Consider the following 23,867-nt stretch of genomic DNA (forward strand, 5'->3'; position numbering starts at 1 on the left):
TTGCCTACTTAAATAAAGGTTAAATTATTATTATTTAAAAATAAAAATAAAATATATATATACACGTATTTTCCGCTGGCTGCCCCACCACAGAAAGCCCTGAGCTGAAACATCTGCATTTTGGAGCAGAAAGAAACATATTTGTACGGAGGCTTTATTATCTCACGACTTAATTAGTACATTTCTTTTTTTTTTTTTTTTTTTTTTTTTTGCTGATACGTGACACGTAATTAATGCCAAAATAACATGCAAAACAGGCAAAATAAATAAATAACTGGCTAAAAATGTGGGGCTCAAATATATAAAAATGGAGGAACTATGAGGTAATACTTCATGTAAAGGTTTAAGGGACAGTATAGTGCTTTATAACGTCATAAGATTGTAGCCTCAATAATGCCTGTTTATAAGAATTTCAATTAAACTGATCAACTGAAGTTGTTTCAGTCCTTTTTATTTAGTTCTTTAGGTTATTTAAAAAATGTTAAAAAAAAAGCTTTGGTCCTGATTCTATATCTCCTGTAGTTTAGAGAATTGTACCTCAGATATTGGTAGCTTTGTGGGGCCAAGAATCCTGCATGGAGAGATAAGACTAGCAGAGGAGAGAGAGAGAGAGACAACACAATTCGACATACAGTACAACAACAAGTCAACCAGCGAAGAACAAACACCATTGTAAATAAATGTTCCCTTCTGTACTTCAACCATTTGTACATCGTTACAACACTGCATATATACATAATATGACATTTGTAATGTCTTAATTCTTTTGGAACTTCTGTGAGTGTAATGTTTACTGTTAATTTGTATTGTTTATTTCTCTTTTGTTTATTATCTACTTCACTTGCTTTGGAAATAATTACATATGTTTCCCATGCCAATAAAGCCCTTTTGAATTGAATTGAAATGAAATGAATTGAAATGAAATGAATTGAATTGAAATGAATTGAATTGAGAGAGGGGTGGATAGAGCAGGAACAGATTCAAGCTTCAGGGGGATGGATACATATGTGACACCACTGTCTCTGGACAGCACAGCCTCACTGGTATGTGGACTGTAGTCTCCATGGCTACTGGGATGTATCCTTCATGGCCACTGCCCATGCACAACAAACAACATGATTTGCATCTCACTGCATTAGAAATGTTAGTGTTACGTAACTGCTTGTTATACAGATGTAATAGTAAAATGCAGAGTGTAAGATAAGTGCAATCAGTAAAATATGATGAGTGGATATGGGTGGAGGACAGATCAGAAAATAAGATTGCCTCATTCCATCGTGGCAGGACAGGACTGGGCTAGACTGGATTGGACAGGACTGGACTGGGCTAGACTGGATTGGACAGGACTGGACAGGACAGGACTGGGCTAGACTGGATTGGACAGGACAGGACAGGACAGGACTGGACAGGACAGGCAGGACTGGATTGGACAGGACAGGACTGAATTGGAGAGGACAGGACTGGACAGGACTAGATTGGACTGGAACACTGAACAGGACTGGTTTGGACAGGACAGGACTAGATAGGACTGAATTGGAGAGGAAAGGACTGGACAGGACTAAATTGGACTGGAACACTGGACAGGATTAGTTTGGACAGGACAGGATAGGACTGCCTGGAATTGGAGAGGACAGGACTAGATTGGACTGGAACACTGGATAGGACTGAATTGGAGAGGACAGGACTGGATTGGACTGGAACACTGGACAGGGCTAGTTTGGACAGGACAGGACTAGATAGGACTGAATTGGAGAGGACAGGACTGGACAGGACTAAATTGGACTGGAACACTGGATAGGACTGAATTGGAGAGGACAGAACTGGACAGGACTGGATTGGACTGGAACACTGGACAGGACTGAATTGGAGAGGACAGGACTGGATTGGACTGGAACACTGGACAGGACTGGATTGGAACACTGGACAGGATTGAATTGGAGAGGACAGGACTGGATTGGAGAGGACAGGACTAGATTGGACTGGAACACTGGATAGGACTGAATTGGAGAGGACAGGAGTAGATTGGACTGGAACACTGGACAGGACTGGCAGGGCAGCTCTGGAGCTGGTAACACCATCATTTAGCGGCACCTGCTACAACATCTGCTAATGTGTCTACGACCGATACACTTTGATTTGACTGGAATCAATCTTGAATATCCATTCCAAAGAGTGCTGCTGTAAAATCCATCTGTTCTACACAAGCCACAGTCAATAAAGTTGTCCTTTTCAAAACAGCAGATTTCACTATCTTACGATATAAAATTAAATATAGGGTGACCTCTCAACCCTATGCAAGGTTATGTTACACACACACACACACACACACTCACACACACCATCTAAAACCAAATGACATGTCTGCAAACGTGGAAGACAATCCTCTCTCGGAGCTGTAAGCACACAAGCAATGTACACACACACACACACACACACACACACACACACACACACACATATATATGAAGGGCTTCGGTCTCTAATGAGAACCTGACTGAAGCACATCCCAAATGACTCCCAATTCCCTATTTAGTGCACTACTTTTGAACAGGGCCTATATGGTGTTGGTCAAAAGTAGTGCACTACATAGGGAATAGGGAGTCATTTGGGCCTAAGATAGGGATCTTTGTCACAGCTTCAAGGCACCACTGTCTGTCTCATCTCTCACACGAAACAAAGTCAAATCCAATCGTATATATTTGCAGCTCTTCTCCTTCTGACACCCAAGAGGCTGATCAAATGAAAGAGAGAGTGACTGCCAGAGGAGATCTCCTATTCAATCTGTAAAAAAAAAAACATTGTTTTGCCACAAACAAACATTCTAGTTTGGTGGGAGGTAGGACAGAGTCAGGGAGGTGTTCAGTCTAGTTTGGTGGGAGGTGTTCAGTCTAGTTTGGTGGGAGGTGTTCAGTCTAGTTTGGTGGGAGGTGTTCAGTCTAGTTTGGTGGGAGGTGTTCAGTCTAGTTTGGTGGGAGGTGTTCAGTCTAGTTTGGTGGGAGGTGTTCAGTCTAGTTTGGTGGGAGGTGTTCAGTCTAGTTTGGTGGGAGGGGTTCAGTCTAGTTTGGTGGGAGGTGTTCAGTCTAGTTTGGTGGGAGGTGTTCAGTCTAGTTTGGTGGGAGGTGTTCAGTCTAGTTTGGTGGGAGGTAAGACAGAGTCAGGGAGGGGTTCAGTCTAGTTTGGTGGGAGGTGTTCAGTCTAGTTTGGTGGGAGGTGTTCAGTCTAGTTTGGTGGGAGGGGTTCAGTCTAGTTTGGTGGGAGGTAGGACAGAGTCAGGGAGGGTTCACTCTAGTTTGGTGGGAGGGGTTCAGTCTAGTTTGGTGGGAGGTGTTCAGTCTAGTTTGGTGGGAGGTGTTCAGTCTAGTTTGTCCTGACATAACCTCCCCAGTGGCTGCATGTCTTCCCTATCACTGCATCACATGTGGGTGTCTTTTGTATGTGTGTGTGTTGTGTGTTGTTTGTAAGGATTTGTAAGTGTGTGTAAGTGTGTGTGTGTGTTGTGTGTAAGTGTGTGTGTTGTGTGTAAGAATGTGTACGTGTGTGTGTGTTGTGTGTTAGATGTCTTAGTGTGTGTGTGTTCAAATCAAATCTAATCAAATGTATTTATATAGCCCTTCGTACATCAGCTGATATTTCAAAGTGCTGTACAGAAACCCAGCCTAAAACCCCAAACAGCAAGCAATGCAGGTGTAGAAGCACGGTGGCTAGGAAAAACTCTGTGTTGTGTGTAAGAATGTGTAAGTGTGTGTAAGTGTGTGTAAGTGTGTGTGTTGTGTGTAAGAATGTGTAAGTGTGTGTAAGTGTGTGTTGTGTGTGTGGTTGTGTGTTGTGTGTGAGAATGTGTAAGTGTGTGTGTTTTGTGTGAGAATGTGAAAGTGTGTGTAAGTGTGTGTTTTGTGTAAGAATGTGTAAGTGTGTGTAAGTGTGTGTTGTGTGTAAGAATGTGTAAGTGTGTGTTGTGTGTAAGTGTGTGTTGTGTGTTGTGTGTAAGAATGTGTAAGTGTGTGTTGTGTGTTGTGTGTAAGTGTGTGTTGTGTAAGTGTGTGTTGGGTGTTGTGTGTTGTGTGTAAGAATGTGTAAGTGTGTGTTGTGTGTTGTATGTAAGAATGTGTAAGTGTGTGTTGTGTGTTGTGTGTAAGAATGTGTAAGTGTGTGTTGTGTGTAAGAATGTGTAAGTGTGTGTTGTGTTTTGTGTGTGGTCTTATGTCCTATTTGCATACCTCCTTCAATCCCTCTGATAAAACAAACATTGGTGGAGGATGAAGGGTTATGGTAGTAACTTCATCTTTCTCTCTGTCCTTGTTCTGAGGCTGCTCTGTCTGGGAATATGGAGAGCTGTTGCAGATGTGTGACATGGAACCATTATATCATACGCAGGGAGAGAGAGGGGAGAGAGAGACAGAGAGAGACAGAGAGAGACAGAGAGAGAGAGAGAGAGAGAGAGAGAGAGAGAGAGACAGAGACAGAGAGACAGAGAGAGACAGAGAGAGAGAGAGACAGAGAGAGAGAGAGAGAGAGAGAGAGAGAGAGAGAGAGAGAGACAGAGACAGAGAGAGACAGAGAGAGAGAGAGAGAGAGAGAGAGAGAGAGAGAGAGAGAGAGAGAGAGAGAGAGGAAGAGAAAGAGAGAGAGAGAGAGAGGAAGAGAAAGAGAGAGAGAGAGAAATGAATAAAGAGTAAAACAAAGAGAGAACGAGAGCGTGAGAGAGCACCATGCCAAAAAGAGGAGAGCAGGGATCATATCCCAGAGAGAAGCCTGTGAGGTGATTTAGGTGCTGTGAGGTGATTTAGGTGCTGTGTTTCTGAAAGTGCTCACTGATGCTGAATGCCAAGTAGAGACGAATCGGGTCTCACTTTTAAAGTCTCTGGTACGACTCAGCCGGGGATCAAACTCCCCATTTCAATTTCAGGGCAAACACTCTAACCACGAGGCCAGTGAGTAGAGATAGTCCACTGCTAGGTAAGCAGTGTGTGTGTGTGTGTAAATAGTAAACAAACAAAAATCGGACCAACTGGGGACCTTTTGTTGGTCCCCACAAGATCAAATGCTGTTTCTAGGGGGTTTAGGATTAAGGTTAGAATTAGGTTTAGGATTAGAATTATGTTTAGGATTAAGGTTAGAATTAGTTTTAGGGTTAGAATTAGGTTTAGGGTTAGGGTTAGGAACTACTGTTAGGTTTAGGTTCAAGGTTAGGTTTAAGGTTAGGTTTTTGGGTTGAGGTTAGGTTTAGGGTTAGGGGTTAGGGAAAATAGGATTTTGAATTGGACTGAATTGTATGTCCCCACAAGGTTAGCTGCGCAAGACCATGTGTGTGTGTGTGGATCAAGCATGTGTGTGTGTGTGGATCAAGCATGTGTGCTGGCTTAAGATAGTGAAACAGAACTTGGGGTCACGCCAACTGTGCCCTGCCTGGGTAGAGTTGGTTTTAGAGGACAGAGAACCACAAGGTGCTGAACTAAACGCCCAGCTCTAGTTAACACAACCACCCTGCACTACAGGGAGCTGAACATACACATCCTAACCTGCACAATGTCCAATCAGATACTCCTGATTTAACCCTCCACAGGTCAAACGCCCTGGTGGGACACTCTCTCATCTCCGAGGGAAACCTTTAGGAGTGGCTACGCCATGTATAGTTTTATTTTAATCAAACATTGCTCTCCACTGAATATATGAAGATATCAGACTGCACACAGATTCAGGCCCCTTGGGCTCTTGTCTTTCAGAGAGATGTATTCAACTGCTATGGTCGGTAACTCAGCCAGACCATATCTGTTCACTGAAGAGTGGCCATAGAAGGAGAGAAACTGACAAAATCTACACAAATTATATATGTTGCAAATTCTTTTGTTTGAATTAAGTATTGAGTATAACATAGAATATTGTAATATGTGAAGTACGTTCATAATTGACTTAATGTCTTAAGGTTTTGTTGGTTATTTTGATTTAGTTTGCACTCTAAATACACTATAAGTTGGTATACAGCAACAGTGAGTATCTATACTCAAAGCATGAAAACTGGGTCGACATAATCAATTCCACCACAACACATCTTGTGATCTAATAATAGTTAATAGTCAGATTTCTGAGACTAATACACTGTTAGCAATGAGAACTGAGCGAGAGAGAGAGAGAGAGAGAGAGCGAATGAGAGAGAGAGAGAGAGAGAGAGTGAATGAGAGGGAGAGAGAGAGAGAGCGTGAATGAGAGGAGAGAGAGAGAGAGAGAGAGAGAGAGAGCGTGAATGAGAGAGAGAGAGAGAGAGAGAGCGTGAATGAGAGAGAGAGAGAGAGTGAATGAGAGAGAGAGAGAGAGAGAGAGCGTGAATGAGAGAGAGAGAGAGAGAGCGTGATTGAGAGAGAGAGAGAGAGAGAGAGCGTGAATGAGAGAGAGAGAGAGAGAGCGTGAATGAGAGAGAGAGAGAGAGAGAGTGATTGAGAGAGAGAGAGAGAGAGAGAGCGTGAATGAGAGAGAGAGAGAGAGTGTGATTGAGAGAGAGAGAGAGAGAGAGTGTGATTGAGAGAGAGAGAGAGAGAGAGAATGAGAGAGAGAGAGAAGAGAAAAGAGAAAAGAGAGAACGAGAACAGAGAGAGAGAGAGAGAGGGATAGACAGAACAGAGAACAGAGAGAGAGAGAGAGAAAAGAGAGAACGAGAACAGAGAGAGAGAGAAAAAGGGATAGACAGAACAGAGAACAGAGAGAGAGAGAGAATGAGGGAGCGAATGAGAGAGAGAGATAGAGAGAGAGAGAGAGAGAGAGAGAATGATTATATCTTCATATGAGTACAGCCGTCAGCTCTGGGGTTTCAACACTAATTCTCCCTGACATGATATCCTCTGTGCTCTGGTAACAAAGACAGTAATTACTGTTAGATACTTATAGAGACCAGACTGGAGACCACGTCTACATACAGCCATGGTTGGTGGTCCTTCCTGGTCAATTCAATGCTGAGCTAATACTGCTGCCATGCTGGCCAACCAACGGCCACAATTCAATCCAACACAGATGAACAACCTGCACACATGGAGACAAGTTTAAGGGGATAGCATGGCAATGTAACTACCTTTATCTACTTCCTCAGAGTCAGATGAACTTGTTTATACCATTTGTTTCAGGAAACTAGGCGTGTCGCACGTCTCTACTTCACAGGAGAGGCATTTGAACGTAAACTTTTATTTTTTCCATCAAAATGATTTTTTTTAGGCAGAAATGCCTTCTGAATCATTTGAACCTTAATTTGAACATTTGAACCTTGTGCCTTAATAACAAACTTGTATTCCACCTGTAAATATGAATAAAATAGTTAAACTACAAGTCTATCTTTTATTAATCTGTTATTTTACCATGTAAGTTGACTGAGAACACATTCTCATTTACAGCAACGACCTGGGGAATAGTTACAGGGGAGAGGAGGGGGATGAATGAGCCAATTATAAACTGGGGATTATTAAGTGACCGTGAAGGTTTGAGGGCCAGATTGGGAATTTAGCCAGGACACCGGGGTTAACACCCCTACTTACGAAAAGTGCCATGGGATCTTTAATGATCTCAGAGAGTCAGGACACCAGTTTATCATCCCATCCGAGAGAGAGCACCCTACACAGGGCAGTGTCCCCAATCACTGCCCTGGGGGATTGGGATATTTTTTTAGACCAGAGGAAAGAGTGCCTCCTACTGGGCCTCCAACACCACTTCCAGCAGCCTCTGGTCTCCCATCCAGGGACTGACCAGGACCAACCCTGCTTAGCTTCAGAAGAAAGCCAGCAGTGGTACGCACTGTGGTATGCTGCTGGCAAAGTTGATCTAGTTGGTTTAGCCATGGAAGAAGTCAGGAACCTTCCTGAAGCCATGATTGACTGATATAAATAGATGGGCTGGACATGCTGAGCGATGAGTTCGGATTGGTCAGCTAATGTTAGCTAGCTAACATTGAACCTAGTAGGTTAGCTTTTGTTTTGAACGTGGCAATAATCCCAACCCTTAGTACTAACAATACAAACAATTTATCATAGTTAGCCACATGCATGAATCCTGCAGATTCATGCATGTGGCTAACTATGATAATCCGTTTGTATTGTTAGTAGTAAGGGTTGGGATTATTGCCACGTTCAAAACAACTGGGAACTCGCAAATCTCTAACTTCCAACTTCAGTGTGTTCAAGACAACTGGAAACTCGCAAATCTCTAACTTCCAACTTCAGTGTGTTCAAGACAACTGCGAACTCGCAAATCTCTAACTTCCAACTTCAGTGTGTTCAAGACAACTGGGAACTCAGGGGGAAAAAAACTAGCTCCGACTGGGAAAAATAGTTTTGTGCGGTCATCCAACTCAGAATTCCAACTCGGGAACTCGGGCCTCTTTCAAGAACCCTGACTTTCCGACCTGAAGATCACTGATGTCATGATTTGACCTCGTATTTTTCCAATTTCACAGTTGTCGTCAAAGCACAATTAGGTTTATTGTTTAGCTAGCTACATGTCTAAACAAAAGACTCACTTCTCCTGATGATTACATGACCCATCAAGTTAGCCTGGTGTGCCTGGGGGGTGATATGGCCATCTATAGTATTTCATGAACATGTGTACATGTCTAGACAATAGTGACCCATCCACTTAGCTAGATGTGGCTGGGGGTTGTTTATAGCATTTATTTCACATGACCCATCAATTTAGACAAGTGTGTCTGGGTAAGGCGTTATCTATTAATGACAACATGTTAATAAAATATGTTTATCTGGACACTTCCTCTTTTTGATCCTTTTCACTGTACCGTCTACACCTTCTGTATCCTGTGATAAATAAACGTGGGTTTTATTTGATATAGCTTGTGTTCACCACATGGCCTTACATGTGAGTCCTTAAAACGATGGGTGGGACTAAGGCTTAAGAGGGTGTGAACGATGCTGAATGGGTGTAGACAAAGAAGAGCTCTCCAGTAGGTGTACCAAAAACTTTCAAGGGTCATTTTCTCAAAAGTGGAGTTACAAGTCTATACATTTTTTAATGCAGAATTACTTTCCCATTCTTCCTGAAAGGCAGTGATATATATATATATATATATTATACCATTTTCTAGCTCTGAGTCTCTACTTTTATCCAATGTAAAATACTGCTACATAGGACTGAATCGAGTTGACTGGTCACATTTGTATTTCTCTGCGTCTATTATGCATGTGTATTATTATCATAATTTTGATTTCACCTTTATTTAACCAGGTAGGCCAGTTGAGAACAAGTTCTCATTTACAACTGCAACCTGGCCAAGATAAAGCAAAGCAGTGCGACAAAAACAACAACACAGAGTTACACAAACAAACGTACAGTCAATAACACAATAGAAAATCTGTATACAGTGTGTGCAAATGAAGTAGGGAGGTAAAGGCAATAAATAGGCCATAGAGGTGAAATAATAATAATTATTATAATTATAATAATATGGGGATGAGGTAGTTGGGTGTGCTATTTACAGATTGGCTATGTCCAGGTACAGTGATCGGCAAGCTGATGAAGACTAAAATTAAGTTATGATAACTAGCCAATGATAACTAGCGTTAGCACAATGATTAGAAGTGAACAGGAACAGCTAGCATGCTAGGAGTTAGCTAATGCTAAGGTCAAGATGTAAATTATTAGGAAAAGCAAACACAGGTTGGCTTTAGACTTCATCAGGGCACTCTCGTCTTCATCGGGGCACTCTGGTCTTCATCGGGGCACTCTGGTCTTCATCGGGGCACTCTGGTCTTCATCGGGGTACTCTGGTCTTCATCGGGGCACTCTGGTCTTCATCGGGGCACTCTGGTCTTCATCGGGGGTCTTCATCGGGGCACTCTGGTCTTCATCGGGGTACTCTAGTCTTTAGTCATCCATCCATCCCTCCCTGCAGACATTTCCTAAGGCAGCTTGTTTACCCCATGCAGACTGTTACCACTGCATCTTTACAGTACAAGTGTCTGTCTGTCTCGATTTCCATCCACCCATCCTCCACACCCACCTGCCACCCAGTCTGTATCCCAAATGCCACCCTATTTGGGATGCAGCCTCAATATCTCTGCTGCTGTTCTGTGGCGAGCCCAGCCAGTTCTCATTACTGAAAAGGCTTCTCTCCTTATTAGATCTGAGAGTCAAGAAAGTGCATTAGCAGATTAAATACAGGGAGAGGGAGTAGAGGAGAGGAGAGAACAGCCCACACTACTGCTGTGCTGGCTAGTTCTCTCCTCTCTTATCTTCTCCCATTCCCCTTGTCCTCCCCTCTCTTATTTTTTCCAATCCTCCTCTCCTCTCCTCTCCTCTCTGCCCAGAGACCCAGAGAAAAAGCCAGGTCTTGTGAGGAGCAGAGCAGAGTAGGACGATGACTGGCTAACACACAACACAGAGGAGGTCTCTGTGTCAACCAACGCATGACTTCCTCTAATGCATCAATGAATAACGCTGTGTCTGTGTGTGTGTGTGTGTGTGTGTGTGTGTGTGTGTGTGTGTGTGTGTGTGAACCCCCACCACTCCCAGGCCTGAGGAACATTCTTCATCTATCACCATGGTTATTTCCATTCCCTCCTCTCTCCATCTTCCCTCCTCTCTCCATCTTCCTCCATCTTCCCTCCATCTCCATCTTCCCTCCTCTCTCCATCTTCCCTCCTCTCTCCATCTTCCCTCCTCTCTCCATCTTCCCCCCTCTCTCCATCTTCCCTCCATCTTCCCTCTCTCCATCTTCCCCCCTCTCTCCATCTTCTCTCCATCTTCCCTCCTCTCTTCATCTTCTATCCATCTTCCCTCTTCTCTCCATATTCTCTCCTCAACAAAACTCCAACAAGAGTACTTTGTAAGCAATGCGCCTGGTAGCAGCCCAAATCCATTCACAGGACCCACATTAATACCATGTGCAGACTGAGTCTAAGATTTAATTTCAAGGGGAATAATTTATCCAAAGCGCTGAGGCAGAAGCAAGATAATGGACAATGGATATATTATGCAAATGAATTGTAAAAGATATGATGTAGAACCTTCTCGACAGTATTTACACCTGTTGTGACATAAAATAACATAATATATATAGTATGGCTGGTTATGACACCTACATAAGAATACTAGGTATATCTGGCTTATATTATTATGATGGTCATAATGCTTCATGACAGTGTCATAATGTGTATATACTTAGTCTAAGTAAAATGACACAGGACGGTCATAATGCTTCATGACAGTGTCATAATGTGTATATACTTAGTCTAAGTAAAATGACACAGGACGGTCATAATGCTTCATGACAGTGTCATAATGTGTATATTCTTCGTGTCATAACATGTTATGCTGCTGGATGTCAAGTAAAGTGATACCAAAATTTCAAGCTGGAAATTACAAACTTCAGAAGCCTTTTTAAACATCAAATTTTACAATCCATTGCAGGAAAGCTCTCCTGCGACAGGGTGATCAAATTAAGATCTGTTACCTGGAAACCATTTTATTACCTTCTATTTTATTTTATTTTTACAAACTGTTGTTCACTTTTAATTTTTATTCATCGACTTATTATCTATTCATTAGCTTTGCTACTTTACATGCTGCACTGTTGAGGAGGAGCTGCAAGTGAGCATTTCACTGTACAGTTTACACACCGCTGAATCCTATGCACGTGACGAACAAACATTGATTTGACCCTGAATGCTCATCAAACAGAGCAGTTTCATCTATTGTGTAAACCTGGATTTAAAAGGGCTCAGTTTTACCAGGCTGTGTTTTTTGGGCGGTGATGACCAGACAGGGGAGTACAAATAGCTCTCATCTCACTAATTACAGCATGACTGATATCTGAGATAAACCCCTTTAATAATAGACGTATCTCTATGACTGATGGGTCTATTGATCCGAGCAGCTACTCAGTATGAACGTGTCTGACAACAGGGGGTCGGATCAAAAGGAGGTGTTACCAGTTCACTGTTTCGGCACCGATTGCCTGGTGTCTTAAACTAACAGCAGTAAGCGGAGGACAGAGCAGAGAAACAGCCTGAAGAGGGAAAGATCAAAATAAAGTGTCACTCACCATTTACTGAACAATCACAAACATGTGGATATTAAACTGATACTGCATCTGTCCATTAAGTATCTATCTGTCTAAGTGTGTATCTGTCTGTCTAAGTGTGTATCTGTCTGTCTAAGTGTGTATCTGTCTGTCTAAGTGTGTATCTGTCTGTCTAAGTGTGTATCTGTCTGTCTATCTGTCTGTCTAAGTGTGCATCTATCTGTCTAAGTGTGCATCTATCTGTCTAAGTGTGCATCTATCTGTCTAAGTGTGTATCTGTCTAAGTGTGTATCTGTCTAAGTGTGTATCTGTCTGTCTAAGTGTGCATCTGTCTGTTTAAGTTTGTATCTGTCTCTCTAAGTATGCATATGTCTGTCTAAGTGTGTATCTGTCTAAGTGTGTAGCAGCTAAAGGAGAAGAGAAGAGCAAACTTTCTCACCTCTATATCATGATCAGGGAACTGCTTGACATAATTGTTCATCCCTTCAGGGTAGTTGTTCAGTCTATCTGTTAGGGTTGGGTTAACTATTCAGCCTATCCTTCAAGAATAAGGACCAAGCTAGATACCCTGATCAATTACCCTGATCATGACCGACACTCTGATAAATTACCCACGACAATGCCAGATACCCTGATCAATTACCCTGACCATGCCAGATACCCTGAACAATTACCTTAACCCTGACCATGCCAGATACTTTTACCCTGACCATGCCAGATACCTTTACCCTGACCAAGCTAGATACCCTGATAAATTACCCTGACCATGCCAGATACCCTGACCATGCCAGATACCCTGACCATGCTAGATCATTTAACCCTGACCATGCCAGATACCCTGACCATGCCAGATCATTTAACACTGACCATGCCAGATACCCTGACCATGCTAGATCATTTAACCCTGACCATGTCAGATACCCTGACCCGAACAGATATCCCAAAACTGACCATGCCAGATACCCTGACCCTAACAGATATCCCAATCCTGACCCTAACAGATACCCTGACCATAACAGATATCCCAACCCTGACCATGCCAGATACCCTGACCATAACAGATATCCCAACCCTGACCCTAACAGACACCCTGACCATAACAGATATCCCAACCCTGACCATAACAGATATCCCAACCCTGACCATAACAGATATCCCAACCCTGACCATAACAGATATCCCAACCCTGACCATAACAGACACCCTGACCATAACAGATATCCCAACCCTGACCATAACAGACACCCTGACCATAACAGATATCCCAACCCTGACCATAACAGACACCCTGACCATAACAGATATCCCAACCCAGACCATAACAGATATCCCAACCCTGACCATAACAGACACCCTGACCATAACAGATATCCCAACCCAGACCATAACAGATATCCCAACCCTGACCATAACAGATATTCCAACCCTGACCATAACAGATATCCCAACCCTGACCATAACAGATATCCCAACCCTGACCATAACAGATATCCCAACCCTGACCATAACAGACACCCCAACCCTGACCATAACAGACACCCTGACCATAACAGATACCCTATGGGTTTCCTTCTTCTTTCAGACGGGTCGGGGCCCATGCAGGGCCTGTCGCCCATCGCCTCTTAATGAGATTAAAGGTACATTCAGAGATTGTAAAAAGCAACAACACGGCAGCCCCGCCACTTGTTTTGTTATACAGTTGAGGGATGGGGGTTGGGGGTCGCTGTAGATCCAGGACATCATCATGGTTTCAACTATACATTCTTTTATTTTTTGTAAACAATGAAATAAAAAACATATTTGTAGATGATAGTAATGTAACACAGTAATATAGTACTATTTTGAATAATAGTATAGTAATACATGTAACTGCAAATATTCTCCAAGAGTAAATGGGTACATATCAAGACTGGAAACGACAATCAAAAATAGCTTCCCGGATCGCAAACTACATCTTCAACAAGACAAGCCATTTGACCTAGATCTGGTGAGAGTAGATGCACATTAGAGATGAGAGAGAGCCCTGCCTGCGTTCAACTGCTTTACTCGGATGATTGGAGGACTGCTGGACGGTTTGAGGCGAGGAGGGATATGGGACTATGGCACCAGGGTTTCCTGACTGCTGGACGGTTTGAGGCGAGGAGGGACATTGGACTATGGCACCAGGGTTTCCTGACTGCTGGACGGTTTGAGGCGAGGAGGGACATTGGACTATGGCACCAGGGTTTCCTGACTGCTGGATGGTTTGAGGCGAGGAGGGACATTGGACTATGGCACCAGGGTTTCCTGACTGCTGGACGGTTTGAGGCGAGGAGGGACATTGGACTATGGCACCAGGGTTTCCTGACTGCTGGACGGTTTGAGGCGAGGAGGGACATTGGACTATGGCACCAGGGTTTCCTGACTGCTGGACGGTTTGAGGCGAGGAGGACATTGGGTTTCCTGACTGCTGGATTTGGCACATTGGACTATGGCACCAGGGTTTCCTGACTGCTGGACGGTTTGAGGCGAGGAGGGACATTGGACTATGGCACCAGGGTTTCCTGACTTTGCTGGGCACGGTTTGAGGTTTGAGGCGAGGAGGGACATTGGACTATGGCACCAGGGTTTCCTGACTGCTGGACGGTTTGAGGCGAGGAGGGACATTGGACTATGGCACCAGGGTTTCCTGACTGCTGGACGGTTTGAGGCGAGGAGGGACATTGGACTATGGCACCAGGGTTTCCTGACTGCTGGACGGTTTGAGGCGAGGAGGGACATTGGACTATGGCACCAGGGTTTCCTGACTGCTGGACGGTTTGAGGCGAGGAGGGACATTGGACTATGGCACCAGGGTTTCCTGACTGCTGGACGGTTTGAGGCGAGGAGGACATTGGACTATGGCACCAGGGTTTCCTGACTGCTGGACGGTTTGAGGCGAGGAGGGACATTGGACTATGGCACCAGGGTTTCCTGACTGCTGGACGGTTTGAGGCGAGGAGGGATATGATACCAGGGTTTCCTGGGACTATGGCACCAGGGTTTCCTGACTGCTGGACGGTTTGAGGCGAGGAGGGACATTGGACTATGGCACCAGGGTTTCCTGACTGCTGGACGGTTTGGCACCAGGCGACTGCTGGAGGGGCGATATGGGACTATGGCACCAGGGTTTCCTGACTGCTGGACGGTTTGAGGCGAGGAGGGACATTGGACTATGGCACCAGGGTTTCCTGACTGCTGGACGGTTTGAGGCGAGGAGGGACATTGGACTATGGCACCAGGGTTTCCTGACTGCTGGACGGTTTGAGGCGAGGAGGGACATTGGACTATGGCACCAGGGTTTCCTGACAAACGGACCCTGACGCAGAGAAGAGTGAAGTGACATAGCATGCTACGAGATTAACATAAATGACTCAGTACTAAAGACACTTTTATTATTTCACCACCAATATTCTACGTGGAAATTCAGTAATAATACCTGCCTGAAGAACTAGTCTTGTGGAATAGTACGCAGAGTTGCCCCTCATATCAGAGAGCATTTATATTAGCAGTAATGGTACCACTCTACTCCATTATGCCTGCAGGCTTTAAGTAAAGTGTTATCCCAGTAATATATCTCAGTGTTGCTCTACACACTCCCCCTGCACAAGAGCTTTTCTCCTTTTGTTCCCTGAGGTAAGTCATTAACCTGTAAGCCTCCAATCTGATGCCAGAGCTAGAGAGAGAGAGAGAGAGAGAGAGAGAGAGAGAGAGAGAGAGAGAGAGAGAGAGAGAGAGAGAGAGAGAGAGAGACAGAGACAGAGACAGAGACAGAGACAGAGACAGAGAGAGAGATATTTCGAGCAGCTTTCATTGCTCCACATTGTCCCAGAGAGGCTTCAGAGAGCTTTGAAATCAGAGGTTTTATTGCTACTGCTTCTAGAGTTCTAGAGCATCTCTGACTCACAGGGCCCAGAGGTCTAACCTCCTCTTAGGCTACACACTTGTGCACTCAACACCTCCACTTAGGCTACACACTTGTGCACTCAACCCCTCCACTTAGGCTACACACTAACACACACTACCCCTTCCACTTGCACACTAAGAGAGGAGAGGAATGGGCTTGAAGGCCAAAGAGGACTGGATTGCACATGTTTGTATTTATTTTATTACAATGTGTGATGGTACAATGTTATGAAAGACAAATAGCAATAAAGTATGTTTTTTTTTATTTCAATATCTGACAGATTCATGTTTTGAAAATATGACCCCTTTCCTCTGTAAAAACAATACAATGTATTCACACAGCCTTGAAAGCCTTCATTGGGAGTTGAGCAATTAGCAAACTGGCTTGGCATCAATTATCACTCAAATATACATATAGAATAAATAATAAATAATTAACGAGTGGAAGTTTTTTATATTTTTTATTCAAGATGTTTTTTTAAGCCCAGAAATCAGTAAGATAGAAAAGCACCTAGCGATTACTGAGTGAGTGAGTGAGTGAGTGAGTGAGTGAGTGAGTGAGGTGAGTGAGTGAGTGAGTGAGTGAGTGAGTGAGTGAGTGAGTGAGTGAGTGAGTGAGTGAACGAGATAGATAGAAACAGAGTGAAACAGAGAGATGTAGCAAGAGAGAAGAAAAAGAGAGAGAGAGAGAGAGAGAGAGAGCGAGAGAGAGAGGAAAAAGAGAGCGAGAAGAGACTAAAAAGAGAGAGCGAGAGAGAGAGAGAGAGAGAGAAAGAAGAGATGGTGAATAAGATAATAGAACAGTTCATTAAAAGGTGTCTGAGTATCAGTTAAGAATGACCTAAATTCCTCTGGTGGATTGAACCAGAACCAACTGGGATGGTTTTATGTAAAAGAGATGTTTGTGTTGAAAACCAACCTGGCCTATATCCCAAAATGGCCCCCTATTCCTAATCCCAAAATGGCCCCCTATTCCTAGTCTCAAAATGGACCCCTATTCCTAATCCCAAAATGGCCCCCTATTCCTAGTCCCAAAATGCCCCCTAATCCTAATCCCAAAATGCCCCCCTATTCCTAGTCTAAAAATGGCCCCCTCTTCTTAGACGCAAAATGGTAAACCTCCAGGCAGGCTAGAGCACACGCTCAAAGCATCTGAATGATTTCAAATAGTATTTGAATCCATGCAGGTCTGGTTGGAAATATGTTGTTGTTCCTGTCAGACTCTGGCACAGGGAAACAGAGGGACAATATGCCCATTCATCAACAGTGACTGGGATAGCTAGCGGAGGCCTACATCACTTACAGTTACGTCACCATTCTAGAATCTAGTTGATTATGCATTGTTCTGCTGCGGAATCTCTTTTGTGTTCGCCATTCTAAAGTCTGCTAAGGCATTCTATTGTTGCAGTGTGGGCCTAAAATGTTCTAATTTATAAAACTGCAGCGTCTCTCAAGAGAACATCTCAAAGAGCTTGAGAAACGTTAGCAGCAAAGGAAGCCGAGCTGAGAGGAGAGGAAGTGGGAGGCAGAGTGAAAGGAACAGTGACATTGATGGAAAAAGACTCCCCATTGAAGAGGAGTAGAGTGGTAAACAACACACTGGAGAAGTGTGATACAAGTTTAGATCAGGAGAGAAGACAACGGCATAAGTATGTCTCTTTCACACACACACACACACACACACACACACACACACACACACACACACACACACCCACACACACACACACACACACACACACACACACACACACAGCTTATCCTTGATCTTATTCCATATTGTGATGTACGACAACCACAAGCCAGTAGCTGTACTGAACAACAGCATCTCTCTGAATCCTAGAAGGCCAAGCCACATGGCAGGCTTAGGGCTGAAGCCAGACAGACACCACACACACACACACACACAGCGAACGTAGGGTTGGTTGTTGGTGCCACAGTGACTATAGGCAAGAATGAGATCAATATATCTGCCAAAGACTTCCAGCTACACCATCTACTGATGGCCTGAGTCCCAAATAGCACCCTATTCCCTACATAGTGCACTACTGTTGACCAGAATAGGGAATAGGGTGTCATTTGTCAGGCATCTAGGCATCTATTCTTTATCCCCTTACACTGTGTATAAGACAGTAGTTTTGGAATTGTTAGTTAGATTACTTGTTGGTTATCACTGCATTGTCGGAACTAGAAGCACAAGCATTTCGCTACGCTCGCATTAACATCTGCTAACCATGTGTATGTGACAAATAAAATTTGATTTGATTTGATTAGTCTGCCAACACACCGTTACAGTATAACACTGTAAGGCGCAACAGTCTCTAGATGCTTTGAACTGGTGGAACAACATAAATTACCATTAATCAGATGCAATAATGGTGTGTGTGTGTGTGTGTGTGTGTGTACCCCATACACCAGGTCTACACACTTAGCTAAGTGTCCTTCTTATCAGAATAACTTACTGGAGCATTCCTCCAAGCTGATATCTTATTGGAGCATTTCTCTAAGGTGACTGGACCATTCCTCCAAGCTGATATCTTACTGGAACATTCCTCCAAGCTGATATCTTACTGGAGCATTCCTCCAAGCTGACTGGACCATTCCTCCAAGCTAATATCTTACTGGAGCATTCCTCCCAAGCTGACTGGACCATTCCTCCAAGCTGACTGGACCATTCCGTCAAGCTGATATCTTACTGGACCATTCCACCAAGCTGATATCTTACAGGAGCATTCCTCCAAGCTGATATCTTACAGGAGCATTCCTCCAAGCTGATATCTTACAGGAGCATTCCTCCAAGCTGATATCTTACTGGAGCATTCCTCCAAGCTGATATCTTACAGGAGCATTCCTCCAAGCTGATATCTTACTGGAGCATTCCTCCAAGCTGATATCTTACTGGAGCATTCCTCCAAGCTGATATCTTACTGGAGCATTCCTCCAAGCTGATATCTTACTGGAGCATTCCTCCAAGCTGATATCTTACTGGACCATTCCTCCAAGCTGATATCTTACTGGAGCATTCCACCAAGCTGATATCTTACAGGAGCATTCCTCCAAGCTGATATCTTACTGGAGCATTCCTCCAAGCTGATATCTTACTGGAGCATTCCTCCAAGCTGATATCTTACAGGAGCATTCCTCCAAGCTGATATCTTACTGGAGCATTCCTCCAAGCTGATATCTTACTGGAGCATTCCTCCAAGCTGATATCTTACTGGAGCATTCCTCCAAGCTGTCATCTTACTGGAGCATTCCTCCAAGCTGACTGGGCCATTCCTCCAAGCTGATATCTTACTGGAGCATTCCTCCAAGCTGATATCTTACTGGAGCATTCCTCCAAGCTGTCATCTTACTGGAGCATTCCTCCAAGCTGACTGGACCATTCCTCCAAGCTGATATCTTACTGGAGCATTCCTCCAAGCTGATATCTTACTGGAGCATTCCTCCAAGATGATAACTTACTGGACCATTCCTCCAAGCTGACGACAGACTCAAACCCAGAAGCATTTTTCTCTCTTGTTTGTCTGAGGCTATGAATAGATTGAGTACTTTGAAATGGAAGTATGTTCTCACAAACCCCCACACAGATAAAACGTCCATATTAATCTCCTCTCGCTTGGAAATTGTGTGAGTGGGTCGCTTATTTTATGTTGTTGGTTGATAGGTAGACTGTGGGCTCAGACTCACACTCAAAAGCATGCATGCTCACACACACACACACACACACACACACACACACATACACACACATCAACACCCCTCTATCAAAGCTCTTTTTGATCAAGCTCTGGACTCTTTCAAATGAGTCTCACTGTCACAGAAGCCCCTCTATCAAAGCAAATTAATACTCTTTGATAAGCCTGGCACAGTTTAGCTCTGGACTCAAATCTCATCAGCAATATCAAATGAGTCTCACTGTCACAGAAGAAGGGATAAAATGCCTGTGAAATACTTACTATTATAGTACAGTGTATTGCTAAATCAAATATAATACAATTAAAAGGATGAATATGCATGTTTAAGGTCATTCATGAGCCTGGCATGCTGTAAATAAGGTAAATGGTTCGTAGCCTATAAGAAGCTTTACGTCCTTTAAGCAGATCCGTGTTCTGGCCATGCTAATTAGCCTATAAGAAGCTTTACGTCCTTTAAGCAGATCCGTGTTCTGGCCATGCTAATTAGCCTATAAGAAGCTTTACGTCCTTTAAGCAGATCCGTGTTCTGGCCATGCTAATTAGCCTATAAGAAGCTTTACGTCCTTTAAGCAGATCTGTGTTCTGGCCATGCTAATTAGCCTATAAGAAGCTTTATGCTCTAGTGTTTCCATGTTTTATAGAGATCGTCCTTTAAGCAGATCCGTGTTCTGGCCATGCTAATTAGCCTATAAGAAGCTTTACGCCCTTTAAGCAGATCCGTGTTCTGGCCATGCTAATTAGCCTATAAGAAGCTTTACGTCCTTTAAGCAGATCCGTGTTCTGGCCATGCTAATTAGCCTATAAGAAGTTTTACGTCCTTTAAGCAGATCCGTGTTCTGGCCATGCTAATTAGTGTTTCCATGTTTTATTGAAGCAGATCCGTGTTCTGGCCATGCTAATTAGTGTTTCCATGTTTTATTGAAGCAGATCCGTGTTCTGGCCATGCTAATTAGCCTATAAGAAGCTTTACGTCCTTTAAGCAGATCCATGTTCTGGCCATGCTAATTAGCCTATAAGAAGCTTTACGTCCTTTAAGCAGATCCGTGTTCTGGCCATGCTAATTAGCCTATAAGAAGCTTTACGTCCTTTAAGCAGATCCATGTTCTGGCCATGCTAATTAGTGTTTCCATGTTTTATTGAAGCAGATCCGTGTTCTGGCCATGCTACTCACTGTTTCCATGTTTTATAGAAGCAGATACGTGTTCTGGCCATGCTACTCAGTGTTTCCATGTGTTATAGAAGCAGATACGTGTTCTGGCCATGCTACTCAGTGTTTCCATGTTTTATAGAAGCAGATACGTGTTCTGGCCATGCTACTCAGTGTTTCCATGTTTTATAGAAGCATGATAGTGTTTCGTGTTCTGGCCATGCTACTCAGTGTTTCCATGTTTTATAGAAGCAGATACGTGTTCTGGCCATGCTACTCAGTGTTTCCATGTTTTATAGAAGCAGATACGTGTTCTGGCCATGCTACTCAGTGTTTCCATGTTTTATAGAAGCAGATACATGTTCTGGCCATGCTACTCAGTGTTTCCATTTTTATAGAAGCAGATACGTGTTCTGGCCATGCTAATTAGTGTTTCCATGTTTTATAGAAGCAGATACGTGTTCTGGCCATGCTACTCAGTGTTTCAAGTTATTTTAAAACACTTAGATATGAACTCTTCTTCTACTATTTAATTTATTTTTTAGGTTATTTGACAAAATAATGCGAAAGAGTTCCAGATAGGTTTTACGACCAAATTCCAATTAAAACCCAGGCAGTGATTCAATCCTGCACGCAGCATTCACGCAGTTAATAAGGCTCATGGCTCAAAGCTTTACGACTAGTCACAAAGCATTCTAAATATACAAGTAGTCAGCCTTCTACTTTTACAGCACAAACACAGAGAGGCTTATATTACACACCGTATAAAGGATCAGAACATCATGACTTGATTATGTGAGCACAAGGTCAAAACAACATAAACAAGCGGGGTGCCGGGGGGGTGTAGGCCTATAGTATATATACAGGATGGCTCTCTCTCCAAGACAGTTTATATTTGGATCAATTCGATTGTGATCCATTATGCCTAGAGATGAATGATAAAGAATGAGCACTGCCTGTCATGCAAACAGCAGGGTGGCAGCCTGTGTGTTTCGGGAATTGGGTCATAATAGCTTATAGTCAAAACGGTTCAAAATCTAGAGTCAATAAGTTTGTTGAACTTTAAACAAACGTTTTTTTTTTTTTTTTACCACAGAGAGGGTTTTATTCTGTGTTCTCCTATACCGTTCCTGGCTGGCAAAGTACCAGGGTGTTTTCTCTGGTTTTGAATCTGAATTTAGAGAAATGAATTTAAAAACTCAATCTGAATGCCTCTGAGAAGTTGAATATATGAAACTTGATAAACTTGAAATACTAAGTTTGTAAACTTGATATACAGACAATGAATGCAACATATAATTTAGCATATTGAAACCGAATATATAAATATTGAATTTGAATATTCATAAATATTGCATTTTAATGCTGACTGCAATATTAATTCAATTCAGTTTCAAATCATGAAATTCAAATTATGAATTATATGAATCAATTTGTGCATTATAAATTCAACAAGGTATTTACATAAATTGCTACATCCTAATACAAATTTTAAATGATGGAATTCAGAATATAATACCGGTGCTACGCTGCCCTCTGTGCTGGAGGTTGTTGAGACTCTCCGGTGTCACTGCATCAGCTCTTAGCCCCGCAGCTCCCAAAACAATAGATCAATATGTGCCACTCTCAATAAACTACTAATGTAATGTGTGGACATCTGTCGGGAGTAGGGACCTACTGTACGCCACGGAAACATCAATAAGGTGAATGGAATCAGAGAGAATTATGTGTTCTGTAGGATATAATCACAGCCCGCTGCGCGTCAGTCCAGTTACTTTTATTCAACTTCGGTATGCTACTTTGCGTTGCTTTACCAATTCGAGACCAGTCGGTCGCTTTATCATAAACAGAGTCATGCGAGCAAATACTCAGCAATACAAATAAAAGAAAAAGAAAACAAACGCAAATGGTACAATTACTTCAAGACGTTTAAATATGTTCCCGATTTCTTTTGTCCCCTGGCCTACTGCACGTATTTAACGATGTATGGTAGCGATGATGTGTGCGGCACCGCGCTGTGCCTGGTGCAAATGTTAGCCTACACGGTCCCTTTCAATCTACGTCCGATAGTTCTTGGTGGAAGTTCGGAAAAACCGCGATTCTGGCCTCCCATAATGTCGTTTCACGTGTCAATATCAGAGCGTCACAATATTACAAATTGAGACATCTTGCAGTGACAGATAATTATATTAGGCTGAGACAGTAAAGGCTACTGTACAGTTTGTCCCAAAGACCGCATTCATATCGTGCGTGCCCAAGGGTTGCAGAACTACATATTTACGCACATTTTTCTAAAAATGAATAGTCAATTCTTACCTTGATATGGTGTGTAAAAAGCCTCTGGGAAATAGTAGCTGGCAATGATATATCCCTGTCGGAGCGAAAGCCTTCAACTGCAATAGTCCTGATGTCAGAGTGGCAATAAACCAGAGAGAGAGAGAGAGACGGAGTGTGTGTGAGAGAGAGAAATGCATACAGAGACGGCTACGGACTGCCCTATCCAATTACACAAGACAAATGAGAAGCAAAATGAAAACAATGCACAACGGGTACGGCCATCTGCTAATAGCCGATACACCCCCCCACAGTGCCCTAAAAAACACTTCCAGAATAACCTATAAAACGGTACAGTAGTCGAACTATACATTCAATATGTGGCGTAATGAAAACGGAAAGTGATTCGTGGGATTTTATGTTCATTTGAAGGAAGAAGAAAACTGTTTTACTTGAGAAAGTGTTCTCAAGAGCAATTACGAAGTCTCCAAGTCAATCACAAATTGAACTGTCATTTGCAATCACACTTAATTAACTCGATACAAATTTGCATATCAGCAAGGGAAAAATGCAATTAGGCTACTTTATGCTTTAGAATCACTTGTCATTTCGACAGCGCAGTAGGCGAAATGTCTATATTTCAACAACAAGAACAATTAGGTTGACTACAGCCATAAAGTGCCGACACGGGAAATAATTGGCTTTCCAGTCCATTGCAAACCATGGTCACCTAAAATAAATAGTATATGTCAGTCTAGGCAAGCTGTGCATGACTGGCCCAGCGGTCGGGCATTCCCCTCCTTCTACTCACTGC

At 43.1% G+C, this 23,867-nt stretch overlaps 1 protein-coding gene across 1 annotated transcript in view; it reads right to left on the reverse strand.

The window, feature by feature from the left end:
• The window catches only part of pcbp4 (poly(rC) binding protein 4), a 171,259-nt gene extending 147,940 nt beyond the window's left edge, over positions 1–23,319 (reverse strand). The window contains 1 exon segment of the mRNA XM_065004336.1: positions 23,096–23,319. The gene's annotated coding sequence lies outside the window, so the exon portion shown is untranslated.
• Between the last annotated feature and the right edge of the window lie 548 nt (positions 23,320–23,867).

This window comes from Oncorhynchus nerka, linkage group LG2 (assembly GCF_034236695.1).
Source record: "Oncorhynchus nerka isolate Pitt River linkage group LG2, Oner_Uvic_2.0, whole genome shotgun sequence".
In the NCBI taxonomy this organism is placed as follows: Eukaryota; Metazoa; Chordata; class Actinopteri; order Salmoniformes; family Salmonidae; genus Oncorhynchus; species Oncorhynchus nerka.